Here is a 13,814-nt window from a genome sequence, read left to right as displayed (position 1 = left end):
TGCTGGAAAGGAACGTCCTGGGAGAAAGCCGTTTTGAGGCCAGAGCTTTGGAGCAGACGCCGGCTGCCTTCCCAGCTAACAGAGGTTTTCCGGACGCCATTGGCCATCCTCTGGTGAAGGTACCCGATTGCTGATGTGTTGCCTTGGACACTTTGTGGCCTTAAGACTGTAACTGTGTAGTGAAATAAACCCCCGTTTTATAAAAGCCAATCCATCGCTGGTGTTTTGCATTCTGCAGCATTAGCAAACTAGGACATCTCCTAACCACTCAGAAAAGGTTCTTGAAAGCAAGCATTCTCCTTCATCTATGTATTACTATAGCCTCAAGTGGTATTTCATAAATAATATGTTCATAATACATGCTTGTTAAAAAGAAGTTATAGACTGACTGCATGTTGGCTATTATTGATTGTGCAATTACTATTCTTGTTTATTTTGCTGATTTCAAACGGTTCAGGAGCCTCTTCCTGAAAATTATCTCAGAGGTTCCAAATATCTAAGCTACAATAATTTGCTCACCAGCATTTACTACTATAATCCACATATAAATTGGCATAATACACTGGTGGAAAATCATTCCTATTGAACACTTAACCCATTACCCATTCTACTTGACAAAAATCATTAGCTGGCATTGTCCTCTAGGATCTGGGAAGACATTTAGAAATCAATAACTCCTAAAACATGATAATTACTTTAAATAAGCTTTTTCAGAATTGTACCATTAGTGGAAGTCCCAAGATAATATGTACTGTAGCCACCTCCTCCTACACACAGGGAACACTAAATCACCATCTGTGTTTATTTATTTTAACTGTTTACATTAGATTTAGATTCTAATTCATCTAAAATAATTTTATAGGAGTGATTAGCTGGGAATATCATTAATATTTCTGTTTCAGGCACCTTATAATTCATGGTTGTGTGGAAGTGGCAGTAGTAGCTCAGTTCTAACTTAGTAACTGAGCTTTATATCTGCTTTCTCTAACCTTTATTATTAGCAATTTTTCAAGAATAGTTTATGGGTCAGGAAGATTGTTATATTATATATCTTTTGTGGGGAAAAGTGTGGTGTGACTGTGTGTGTGTCTGTGTATAGAAAAAGAATACATTTAATACTTTCCTACATAACCAAATGATTGTCAAGTTTTTTAAAGTTCAATAACTACTACTGAGAAGTCAAGAGCAAAATACTATAGAGTAATTTTGTTTTTTGAAAATCAATAGCTATAGCAAACTGCACACTTAAAATGGATGCATTATCTTGTATGTAAATTATACTTCAATTATGAGAAAAAAAAATCAATACCTATAGTGACAGAAAGCAGATTAGTGGTTTCCTAGGGTTAGGGATGTAAGGATGATCATGAGGGGCACGAAAAACCTTTTGTTGGTTATGGAAATGTTCTATATCTTGATTGTGTTATGATTACTTGGGTGGATGTATCTGTCAAAACTCATAAAACTAACATGAAAAAGGGCTTATTTTATTGTATATAAATTATACCTCAATAAATTTGAGTGAAAACAAATCAATGGCCAAGCACAGCATAATTCTTATTTTCTTCAAGCCCCTTAAAATTGCTATTTTAAAGATTTCTAGTAATGAATTAGAGGTTAGCACTATATCTTTGTGGTGACTTTTCTTTGCTAAATATCTCATGACAAAAATAACGTATGTAAATCTCATAAAATGCATAACATCATGATTTTCTTCCTCTATGAAGAAAATGTAAGGTCATGTGGTAGTTCATGTATATTAAAATATGTTTAACATTCCATATGTAAAACAACCCACCATCCAGCTCTGGGGCTTGTTCTAAAAAGAATACAAATAGCTGATAAATTTGTGAATTAACAAGTATAATTCAACCTATGTTGTATTTAGGTGGAGAAAGTGTCGCTTCCAGATTTACTAACTTTTGTTCCTCTATCAACTACAGGATATCTGAAAAACAAACTCCCACAAGTAACAATGAAGTGTTGTAATGGTGAGTGCCCATGGCACATGAGAGTGGAAAAATCTCATATATCCCCCCTCTATCTTTTTATATTTTCTACATTTTGTGAGTTTTCATCATGAGTTTTGCCTTCCTAAGATGGAATCTAGAAAACCCATTTTCCCATCATCCTAGGCATCTAGGATGTAAGCAGATGACATCAGCTTCAACTGTCCAATGCACCCACATGAGGGTTCAACTAATCATGTAACGAAATGAGCCAAGTATGGGACATCGACTTTGCTGGGACAGGTGGGAGCAAAGCATCCTGCTTTAAGGGGTGGCAGAAGTTGCAATAAAGTTGAGTACCTGATGTCCAGAGGAATTTTAGGAGCACTGAGTTCTTGGAATCTAGAGTCCAGATTGTGGCAGCAATGGTGATGTAGGCTCCCTCAAAAGGACAGTTCTGCAGCATGTTTCTGGGGTCAGGGAAAGCAGCAACATTTTGCTCATGGAGCCAGTTTGTGGTTGGTTCTGGATCCTGATTATTTAGCCTGATGATACTTTCTTCAGCCCTGACGAAGATTCTGTGAGCTACCTGATTTTTCTCTACTAAATTCTTTTTCAGCTTATACAAGCTGGAATAGATTCTATTGTTTACTATTTTGACTCTCATACACATCTTACATAGGGGTCGGATTTTATACAAGAAATAATCCCTGTGTTGGCAGCATCCTGGGAAGTTAAGAACATGTGAAGAAAAAGCTATTTCAGCTTATTTCTGAAAGGTCTATTTTACTATAGTGGCTTCAGAATGAACACCATCTCACAAGCTCTTCTAGAGAGTTATCTGCCCTAAACCTAAATAAGAAGTCTTAGTATTTATTCAGCTACTTAGCTTCTCTTTACTGGTCCTTTATTTCACTGCTCTGGCACATGCACTGAACCCCAGGGCTATCAGTAATAAGCATAAATCCCATCCCTCAGGCCTTGTCTACTTCTACACTCTCTCCCTGGGTGGCCTCATGGCTTCAAAGTCCCATAGTGTAGAGCGCGAGCGCGGGCTGAAGGTGCATGGTCACCAGCGCGCCCTCCATAGTCCCTACAGAGCCCAGACCCTCCAAGCCGCCTCCACCTCCCCTTGCCACCAAGTGCATCCGCTGCCTCGCGCCGCTTCCGGCCGTGCGGCTGCTTCCGGCCATAATGCTGCTTCCGCCGCTGCCCCCCTTGCCGCTGCCTCTGACGTGCTGGGACTCACGGACTTGGACTTGGAGATTCTCGTCGGCGACACGGGATCCACGGGCCCGATGCTTGTCGAGTTCTTCGCCCGCTGGTATGGGCATTGCAAGAGGTTTGCCCCTGAATGTGAAGCTGCAACTACCACATTAAAAAGAATTGTCTCATTAGCAAAAGTTGATTGCACTGCCAACCCAACCACCTGTAGTAAGTATGGAGTCAGTGGATATTCAACTCTGAAGATATTTAGAGATAGTGAAGAAGCAGGTTCTTATGATGGGTCTAGGACCAGCCACTTGAAGAAGCAGGCAGGACCACCTACAGTTCCTCTTAGGACACAGGAAGAATTTGAGAAGTTCTTTAGTGACAAAGACCCCCTCTGTGGTGGGAGTTTTAAGGATTTATTCAGTGATGCTCACTCTGAGTTCCTAAAAGCAGCCAGCAACTTGAGGGACAACTACCAATCTGCATACAACAATGTGGAGTCTCTGGTGAACAAGTTTAATGATATTAAAGAGTGTCTTCCTTCACATCTGATTAACAAGTTTGAGGACAAGACTGTGGCATATACAGAACCGAAAACGATCAGTGGCAAGATTAAAAGAATTTATCCAGGTAAACATTTTTGGTATCTATCATCACATGACAGAAGATAATAAAGATGTGATACAGGGCAAGGACTTATTTGTGGCCCACTATGATGTGGACTATGAAAAGAATACTAAAGATTCCAACTACTGGATAAACAGAGTGATGATGGTGGCAGAGAAATTTCTGGATGCTGGACATAAACTCAACTTTGCTGTAGCTAGCTGCAAAACTTTTAGCCATGAACTTTCCAATTTTGGCTTGAAAAGCACCTTGGAGAGGTTCCTATTGTTGCCATCAGAACTGCTAAAGGAGACAAATTTGTCATGCAGGAGGAATTCTTGACTGATGGTAAAGCTCTTGAGAGGTTCTTGCAAGATTGGCAATCTGAAGAGATACCTAAAGTCTGAGCCTATCCCAGAGAAGCTGGACCTGGGAAGGCAGTAGTAGCAGAGAATTTTGATGAAATAGTGGACAGTGAAAATAAAGATGTGCTGATTGAATTTTATGACCGTTGGTGTGGTCACTAAAATAATCTGGAGCCCAAGTATAAAGAACTGGGATAGAAGCTCCACAAAGATCCAAATATTGTTATAGCCAAGACAGATGCCATATCCAATAATGTGCCTTCACCATATGAAGTCAGAGGTTTTCCTACCATCTTCTCTCCAGCCAGCAAGAAGCTAAATCCAAAGAAATATAAAGATGGCCATGACATAAGTAATTTTATTAGCGAGAGACTACAGACACCTCTATAATTCAAGAAGAGGGCATAGGAGGTTCTCTAAAGCAGCAGCCAAACACATCACTTGTAAAAGAAGTTTGCCACCAGAGATGGCAAAACCATTGGGGAAGGCTGGGACTCCCATGGGATTTCTACCTCTCAGGGCTGAAAGAACAGAGTGGATATAATCTGAATCCTGTTAAATTTTCTCTAAACTGTTTCTTATCTGCACTATTTATGGAAACATCAGAACCAGTTTATGTTTGTGGTTTGGGGGAAAAAAATGTGTTGGGGGATTGTTGTGGGGTGGGGGGAATTGAGTTGGGTTGTTATTTTCTAATTTTTTTGTGTATTTGGAGCAGTGACAATAAATGAGCCTCCTTAAAAAAAAAAAATGTCCCATGATGTTAAATACTATTTGTATATTGTATACTACTTACATATTATATTCATCTGTACATTTAATGCTATCTATACATATATCTATATATTTAAATACTATCTACACATCTGAAATTTCTCTCTGGTTTGATTTTCATCTGAAGTTGAGATTCATATCCAACTGCCTATTTGCTGTTTTCATTTGGATGTCTAATAGGTAACTAAAATTTAATCTGGCCATTTCTTAGATAGAATGCTGAAAGAAAAAGTGACAAAAGAAAAATGAGATAAATTGGACTACATCCTGTACTGCAAACAATACCATCAAGAAAGTGAAAACAGAACCCAGAGAAGAGGGGAAAATATTTGCAAATCATATATACAAGGGGCTTGTATCCATGATATATTTAAAAAACTCAGTAAAAATACAAATAGCCCAATTTAAAAATGGATAAAGGATTCAAATAGACATTTCTCCAACTAAGATATACAATTGAACAATAAGCACATGAAAAGATGCTCAACATCATTAGTCACTAGCGAAATGCAAATCAAAACCACAAGGAGACAGAATTTCACACTCAGTAGAAAGACTATAATGAAAATTACAGACAATAAAAAGTGTCAGCCTTGAGGCTCACACACCTTTTATCCAGTGTATGGACAGATGAGTAGAAAAACGAGGACAAAAAGTAAATGAATAATAGGGGGGAAGGAGGGGTATGGAATGTTTGGAGTGTTCTTTTTTTCTTTTATTTTTATTCTTGTTTTTTGGAGTAATGAAAATGTTTAAAAATTGTGGTGATGAATGCACAACTATATGATGATACTGTGAACAATTAATTGTACATTTTGGTTGATTGTATGGTATGTGAATGTATCTCAATAAAATTGCATTTAAAAAAAGGCAATAAAGCCTTCTCAGGGAGGCCTACTCTGACAACCCCTTCTTAAAGAAAAAAAAATTGTTGATGAGGATGTGGAGAAATTGAAACCCTCATAAACTGCTGGTGGGAATGTAAAATGGTACAAGAATTTTGAAAAATAGTTTGGCAGTTCCTCAAAATGTTAAGCATAGAATTACCATATCTCCCAACAATTCTACTCCCAGTTATATACCCAAGAGAAATGTAAACATGTTCACAAAAAAAATAAAATAAAAAGCTGTACATTAATGTTCATAGCAGCATTATTCATAATAGCCAAAAAAAAGGAAACAACACAAAATTCCATAAACTTATGAGTGGATAAACAAACGGAATATTATTCAGCAACAAATATGAAGTAACTACTGATTGATAGATGTTACAAATGGATGAACCTTGAAAATATCATGCTAACTGAAAGCCAGTTACAAAAGACCACATATTGTAGAATTCCATCTGTATGAAATGTCCAGAACGGGCAAATCCATAGAGACAAAGTAGATTAGTGAGTACCTAGGGGTGGGGGGATGTGCAAATTTTTGGATATGTAAATTCTATCTCAATACATATGTTTTAAAAAGAACTTAACTTGGCCAAAACCTAACTTCTAAATCCCTGAAGCCTCTTCTTCATTTTCTCCCTTACATGTCCAGTGAAATAACATAGAAGTTGTCATTGATTTTCTTTATATATCCCCATTACAATCCATCTACATAACCAGTTGTCATTATCTCAAAATATATCCCAATTCTGACCACCTCACTTCTTCTCGGTTCTAGTAGAAGTTATCATCTATATCCTAATGTGATGTTTTCTAACTGGTCTCTCAGCTTTTCCCTTTACCTCCATGAGTCTGTTTCCACATTATAGCTAGCTTATTTTTTTAACATGTAAATCAAATCATGTCATCTACTATTTCAAGCCCTCCAATGAATTTCAATTGCACTTAAATATAATCCAATCCCCTTTCATGGCCCACAAGTCCCACAGAATCTACTCTCTGCCTTCCTTAGCAAATCCACTTCAGGACCTCTGAATGCTGCCATCTTCAACTTCTGTGAAAAGGCCAAATTTGTTTCAGCCTCCTGGCCTTTACACTTTCTATTCCTTCTGACTCTCATGACTGATTCCATGTTATCATTCAGATTTCAGCGCAAAAGTCACACCCTCAGAGGTGCTTTTTAAAGTAACATTGCCTCTCAGTAACTCTCTATCCTATTATACTGTTTTATTAATAGGGCTTATAATTAGCTGAGATTATGTGATGTATTTCTTTGTTTATCTAATTATTGCCTGTTCCCCCACTAGATTGTAAGCTTCATGAGATCAAGGATATTGTTTAACTTTGTTCATTGCTATATCCCTCATACAACTAAAGAAAGTTCCGTGGAGTTGGTAGGAGTGGAATTGAATCTTAGAGGACATAATTAAGTAGAGGAAGTAGTATTCCCCAAGATCAAACAACAGGAATGTTGGCAAAGATGTTGACACGAATATGGCCTGTTTGGGCATAAAGAGATTTGTGTGATTAAATACTTAGAGATTAGTGGGAAATAATTTAATATAGGTAAAGAGGGCCAAATGCTCATGATCTTGAATGTCAGTCTGAGTGTCTAGATTTTATCCTAGAAACAAAAAGACAATGAAAATTTTTGAAAAGGGAAAAGCATTAATAAATACCATTTACTAAATATCTACTCGATGCTACATATATTCTCACATACATTATTGCATTCAAAATTTACAACAACCCTATGTATTAATTTTGTTTTCCTAAAGAATGTTTAGATGAGCAATTGTTAGATGAGGACAAATTAGACTACAGTCATCAGAGTGGAAGTATTAAAGTGAAACCGATTCTTGTCAAAGGAAAAATAATAAGATGAGATGCCACATCATAAACAAAAAAAGAGAAAAAGAAAGAAGAGAGCAGACAAAAAGTGATTCCATAGATTATTTCCAAGATGTATGAAAAGAAAAAACAAGAGGAACATGGAAGTAAGCAGAACATTTGGGAGTGCGGCTGCAAAGTTGGTTGGGGGAAGAGGGAAGTACATCTAAATGGGAAAGTCGTGTAGATATGCAAAAATGTGGCACTGGTATTCAAAAAAGATCAAAGCTGGATATATAGAGAATTTGAATATTATTCCCCACATTAGAATAATGTTATTTTGTAACTGAACTAAATTAGTGAATTAACAAAAATTGAGATGTTGCCTTCCTTCTGTTTGGTTTTTCTAAAAAAAGCAAATTCCCTACCAAACTCATAATGATTCCGTAACTTTACTCACATGAGGCTTAACTTTAGGCTCAGCCTCCAAAGAGACTGGCTTGAAACACCCACAGTAGAGACACCATACAGAATGAGATAATGTAATCAGAGAAGAAGAAGGATGATATGGTTGAAAATTATTGTTTTATAAACCACCCTCATGTTTAGCCCCAAGACTACTTTTAAATTTCCCAAAACCAAACAGATAAAGCAGCAGTTTTCAGGTGTCCCACAAGCCACTCCTTAATATTGAAACCTTGAATGGTATTTCAAAGACGTTAGAACCTGAAGTCTAAAAAGTGTTACCTTATTGCTGTTTTGATCTTTATAACTTTTGTCTTCTCCATTGTCTTTTCCATATCTCCTACCCTTTGGACCTTGTTTCATGCTTCATTCACATCCAACGCTAAACACTAATTACTCTTCAATGCCATATTTTAGATTTCTTCCCTAAAGTATTGTAAATATTGAATTGAGGAAATTGATATTTCATGGAAGTAGTCAAAACACTTAATGGCAGCATAAGCTTTGTTCAATTTGTCTTCCCATTAGATTTTTCAAAGTTAGACTTTGCATTTTATATGAATATATTTGAATACTTTAATAATACATTTTAACCTATTTATCATTTATCAGTGTACTCATCAAGAGAACACACACAGATAATGTACATTTTTCATTCATTTATTTAACATTTATTGAACCATTCCGTGTATACCAGGCACTGTAGTAAATGTTACTCCAGAAACATTGTTTTTCTTTATGTTAATATCTAATTTAAATTTCACCTTTCTCTAATATTCCTTTATATTGTTTCCCAAAACTAGGTTTGCTACTAAAAATAAGAATATTGAAATATTAATCCAGCTGTGATTCTTAGCAATGTTCTATTAAAACTTTGGTGTTTTGCCAAACTTGGTTTTCCTTCAAAGTTTAATATGCATTACACTGTGCCAAGTGTTGCTCAGTGAAGGCTAATTTCAAAGTGCAGGGTATTTCAGATTGAAAGCAATGCTTTTACAACAAAGCTTGCATGTGGGTCATATGAAAACTGACACCAATCTGTCTTTGCCACCACATTTTTATTTGTCTACATTCTCATGGGCTCTCTATTCCAGCCATATTGAACCATTTCAAATTGAGTTCTTAAGATCTTAAGCTTTAGATTTTGTATTCATCTATCCGTATTTCTGACTAAAATTTAATGAAATGTTAATATCCAAGAACCACCAGGTACTCCAGAAAACATGCAAACTAACCACAGAATGGTGATTTTGTGTAGATATTTCAGCAGGAAAACTATAAAGATTTCTTCTCAGTAGGGAAAAAATATAATTTTAATATTTTCACATTATTTTAGCACCAAAATATTACCATTCTTACAGAGTCCTAGGAATAGCATCTAATTAGAATACAAATATTTGGTGAGGTGTATAACAATATTTTCATTTCAGAACCAAATCTACTTAAGCTAGAAAAGTTATACTATGTTAATATATGTAGATAATAGAGGCAGAATAGCATAGTAACTCAGAAGGCTGGCTCTGAAATATGACAGTCCAGAGGTAGAATATTGGTGTTGGCATTACCATCCATGTGACCTCCAAAACAATGACATCTCAAAATCCCATTTTCCTAATCTGTAAAATTTGCTTAGCCACAGAGCTGTAAGAATTAAACAAGAGTTTAACAGAGTGAATGGCATGTAGGAAGTGCTCAATAAATATTACAGATTGTTTTATTTTTATATCTTCTTTAAGAGTAATTCAGTTTAATAAAATTTACCTGATATCTTGCTTTCAGTAAAATTCTTCCATTTAAACAAGTGTTGCACATTCTGCTTTAGGGAAAGAAGAAAATGCCAATATTGAGCAGTACAGACTAACTTGTTTTCTTCTGTCTAAAATAATAGGATAAAAAAATAAAATAAAATAATAGGATAGATTACAAACTCATATCTTGGGACTTGAAACTATTCATTGGGTATCTTTGATATATTAATGAGTATTTAATATCAAAATGTACATTGTGCCAGGTGTGAACTGGGTGGGGGAGGAAACACAAATATTACTTTTCAGTGTTTACTTGTATTGAATATACTGGATACTGTCTGTCTTAGTTTTCCAAGGCTGCTATGATAAATATCACACACTAGTTGGCTTAAACAATAGGAGTTTATTTTCTCAGTCTTGGAGTCTAGAAGTACTAAATCAAGGTCTCAACAGGATGTGCTTTTTCCTGGAGTTTTTGTTGCTGGCTTGCTGCAATCCCTGAGGTTCCTTAGCTTGCATCTCTGCTTCTATCACATGGTGATCTGCTTCACTCTCTGGCTTCTTTCTTTTGGCTTCTCCTGACTTTTGGCTTCTACTGATGGCATACAAATTTCCTTTGCTTACAAGAACTCCACTCAAATGGATTAAGGCCCACCCTAATCCAATTTGGCCTCATCTAAATAGGGTCTTTGTAGATCCTATTCACAAATGAGTCTACACCTGAACTAATAGTAATATCTACAAGAATGAAGGAGAATCCCCTATCTCACACCATATACAAAAATTAACTATGAATAGATCAAAGACCAAAATATAAGAACCAGGATTGTAACACTCCTAGAAGAAATGTATGGAAGCTTCTTCAGGATCTTTTGTTATGTGATGATTTCTTAGACTTTATACCCATAGCATAAGCAATGAAAAATAGATAAATGGGACCTCATCAAAATTAAAGACTTCTGTATGTCAGAGGAGTTTTCCTTGAAAGTGAGAAGACAACCTACTTAATGGGAGAAAATATTTGGAAACCACATCTCCAATAAGGGTTTAATATCCAGACTATATAAAGAAGTCCTACAACTCAACAAAAAAAAGAGAAACTCCCAATTAAAAAATGGCCAAAAGATTTGAATAGACATTTCTCCAAAGAGGATTTACAAATGGCTAAAAAGCACAAGAAAAAATGCTCAATATCATCAGTTATTAGGGAAATGCAAATCAAAACCACAATGAGATAACACTTCACATCTACTAGAATAGCTACTATTAAGAAAATAAACAAAACTACAAGTGTTGGAGAGGATGTGGAGAAATAGGAACACTCATTCATTGCTGATGGGAATGCAAAATGGAAGCCATTGTGTAAAACAGTAGGACAGTTCCTCAGAAAGCTAAGTATAGAAATACCATACAACCCGGCAATCCCTCTACTAGGTGTATACACAAAAGAAGTGAAAGCAGAGACTCAAACAGATATTTGCAGACCAATGTTCATAGTGGCATCATTCACAATTGTCAAAAGATGGAAGCAACTCAGGAGTCCATCAACCAATGAATGGATAAACAAAATGTGGTGCATACATATGAAGGAATAGTATTCAGTCATAAAAAGGAATGAAGTCCTGATACATGTGACAACAAGGTGAACCTTGAAGACATTACGTCAAGTGAAATAAACCAGATACAAAAGGAGAAATATTGTATGATATCACTGATATAAAATAATTACAGTAAGCAAACTCAAAGAGTTAGAATCTAACTATAGTCTGCTGGTTTGAATGTATTATGTCCCCCAGAAAAAGCCATATTCTTTGATGCAGTCTTGTGGGGCAGACGTTTTGGTGCTGATTAGATCTGCATGGAAATGCACCCCACCCAACTGTAGGTGATAACTCTGATTAGATAATATCCATGGAGGTGTGGCCCCACCCATTCAAGGTGGGCCTAGATCAGTGGCGCCATATAAAAAAGCTGACAGGCAGAGGGACACTTTGAAGAAAGCTCAGGAGCTGCAGATGAGAGGCAGTTTGAAGATGGCCATTGAAAGCAGACTCTTGCTCCGGAGAAGCTAAGAGAGGACAAATACCCCAAGTGCAACTAAGAGTGACGCTTTTGAGGAACTGCAGCCTAGAGAGGAAAATCCTGGGAGAAAGCCATTTTGAAACCAGAACTTTGGAGCAGACGCCAGCCACATGCCTTCCCAGCTAACAGAGGTTTTCCGGACACCATTGGCCATCCTCCAGTGAAGGTACCCAATTGCTGATGTGTTACCTTGGACACTTTATGAACTTAAGACTATAACTATGTAACCAAATAAACCCCCTTTTATAACAGCCAATCCATTTCTGGTGTTTTGTGTTCTGGCACCATTAGCAAACTAGAACATATAGGTTACCAGGTGCTGGATTGGGGGTATGAAATGGGGAGTTAATGCTTAATTTTTACAGAATTTCTATTTGAGTTGATTATAAAGTTTTGGGAATGGAAACTGGTGATAGTAGCACAAGATTATGAGCATAATTAACAGTACTGTAATATATAAGAGAATGTGGTTAAAAGGGGAAGTTTTAGGTCATATATATTTTACTAGAATAAAAGTTAAAAGATAAAATATAGTACTGTACAACACCGTGATCCCTATTTCAAATAATGGACTATAGTTAAAGCATAATTACAAAATGTTCTTTCATGAATTATAACAAATGTATGACACTAATGCAAGGTGTTAATAATAGAATATATATGAGAAAAAATATACACCCTAATGTAAACTATGGACTATAGTTAATAGTACAATTATAATATTCTTTCATCAATTGTAGCAAAGGTTACACTCAGGCAAAGTGTCAATAATGGGGGGGTGGTATAGGGGAACACTATATTTTTTACACGATTTTCTATGAACCTACAACTCCTCTAAAAAAAAAAAATTAAAAATATCAACAGCTGTGCCAGTTTAAAACTGTTATGGACCCCAGAGGAGCCATGATCATTTAACCCAATCTTGTTGGGTGGAACTTTTGGTTGAGTGTTTCCATGGAGATGTGACTAACCCAACTGTGGGTGGCCTTTGATTAAATCACTTCCAAGGAGGTGTGGGCACGGTCCATTCATGGTGGGTCTTGATTAGTTCACTGGACTATTCAAGAGAGCTAAGAGCTGACACAGATGCTGATGCTTGGAGACTCTTAGAGATGCAAATAGACGTTTAGAAATGCTAAGAGATGAAGTCCAGAGTTTGGCCCAGTGAAGCTAAGAAAGGACCCCCAGATGTTTAGAGAGAAATGCCCCAGGAGACCCAAGCAGAGAGATGAGAGATGCTAAGAGAGACAGAAGCCAAGAGACATTTTGGAGAAAGCCATTTTGAAACACAACCCAAGAGCAAAGGACCAGCACACACCAGCCTCATGCCTTCCCAACTTACACAGGTGTTCCAGACGCCATCAGCCTTCCTTCAGTGAGGGTATACTCTTGTTGATGCCTTAGTTTGGACACTTTTATGGACTTAGGACTTTAAATTTGTAACCTAGCTCTCGGAGGCGGGGCAAGATGGCAGACTGGTGAGCTGTATGTTTTAGTTACTCCTCCAGGAAAGTAGGTAGAAAGCTAGGAACTGCATGGACTGGACACCACAGAGCAATCTGACTTTGGGCATACTTCATACAACACTCATGAAAATGTGGAACTGCTGAGATCAGCGAAATCTGTAAGTTTTTGTGGCCAGGGGACCTGCGCCCCTCCCTGCCAGGCTCAGTCCCGTGGGAGGAGGGGCTGTTAGCTCCGGGAAGGAGAAGGGAGAACTGCAGTGGCAGCCCTTATCGGAAACTCATTCTACTGATCCAAACTCCAACCACAGATAGACTGAGACCAGACACCAGAGAATCTGAGAGCAGCCAGCCCAGCAGAGAGGAGACAGGAATAGAAAAAAAACAACACAAAAAACTCCAAAATAAAAGCGGAGGATTTTTGGAGTTC

The 13,814-nt window shown here is 37.0% G+C and overlaps 1 pseudogene; it reads left to right on the top strand.

Moving 5' to 3' along the window:
• The first annotated feature begins 2,215 nt into the window (after positions 1 to 2,215).
• The window catches only part of LOC119530344, a 42,841-nt pseudogene continuing 31,242 nt past the window's right edge, over positions 2,216 to 13,814 (top strand).

This window comes from Choloepus didactylus, chromosome 3 (genome assembly GCF_015220235.1).
Source record: "Choloepus didactylus isolate mChoDid1 chromosome 3, mChoDid1.pri, whole genome shotgun sequence".
In the NCBI taxonomy this organism is placed as follows: Eukaryota; Metazoa; Chordata; class Mammalia; order Pilosa; family Megalonychidae; genus Choloepus; species Choloepus didactylus.
The sequence above is the reverse complement of the archived record's forward strand: the minus strand, read 5'-3'. Positions and strand labels throughout refer to the sequence as shown.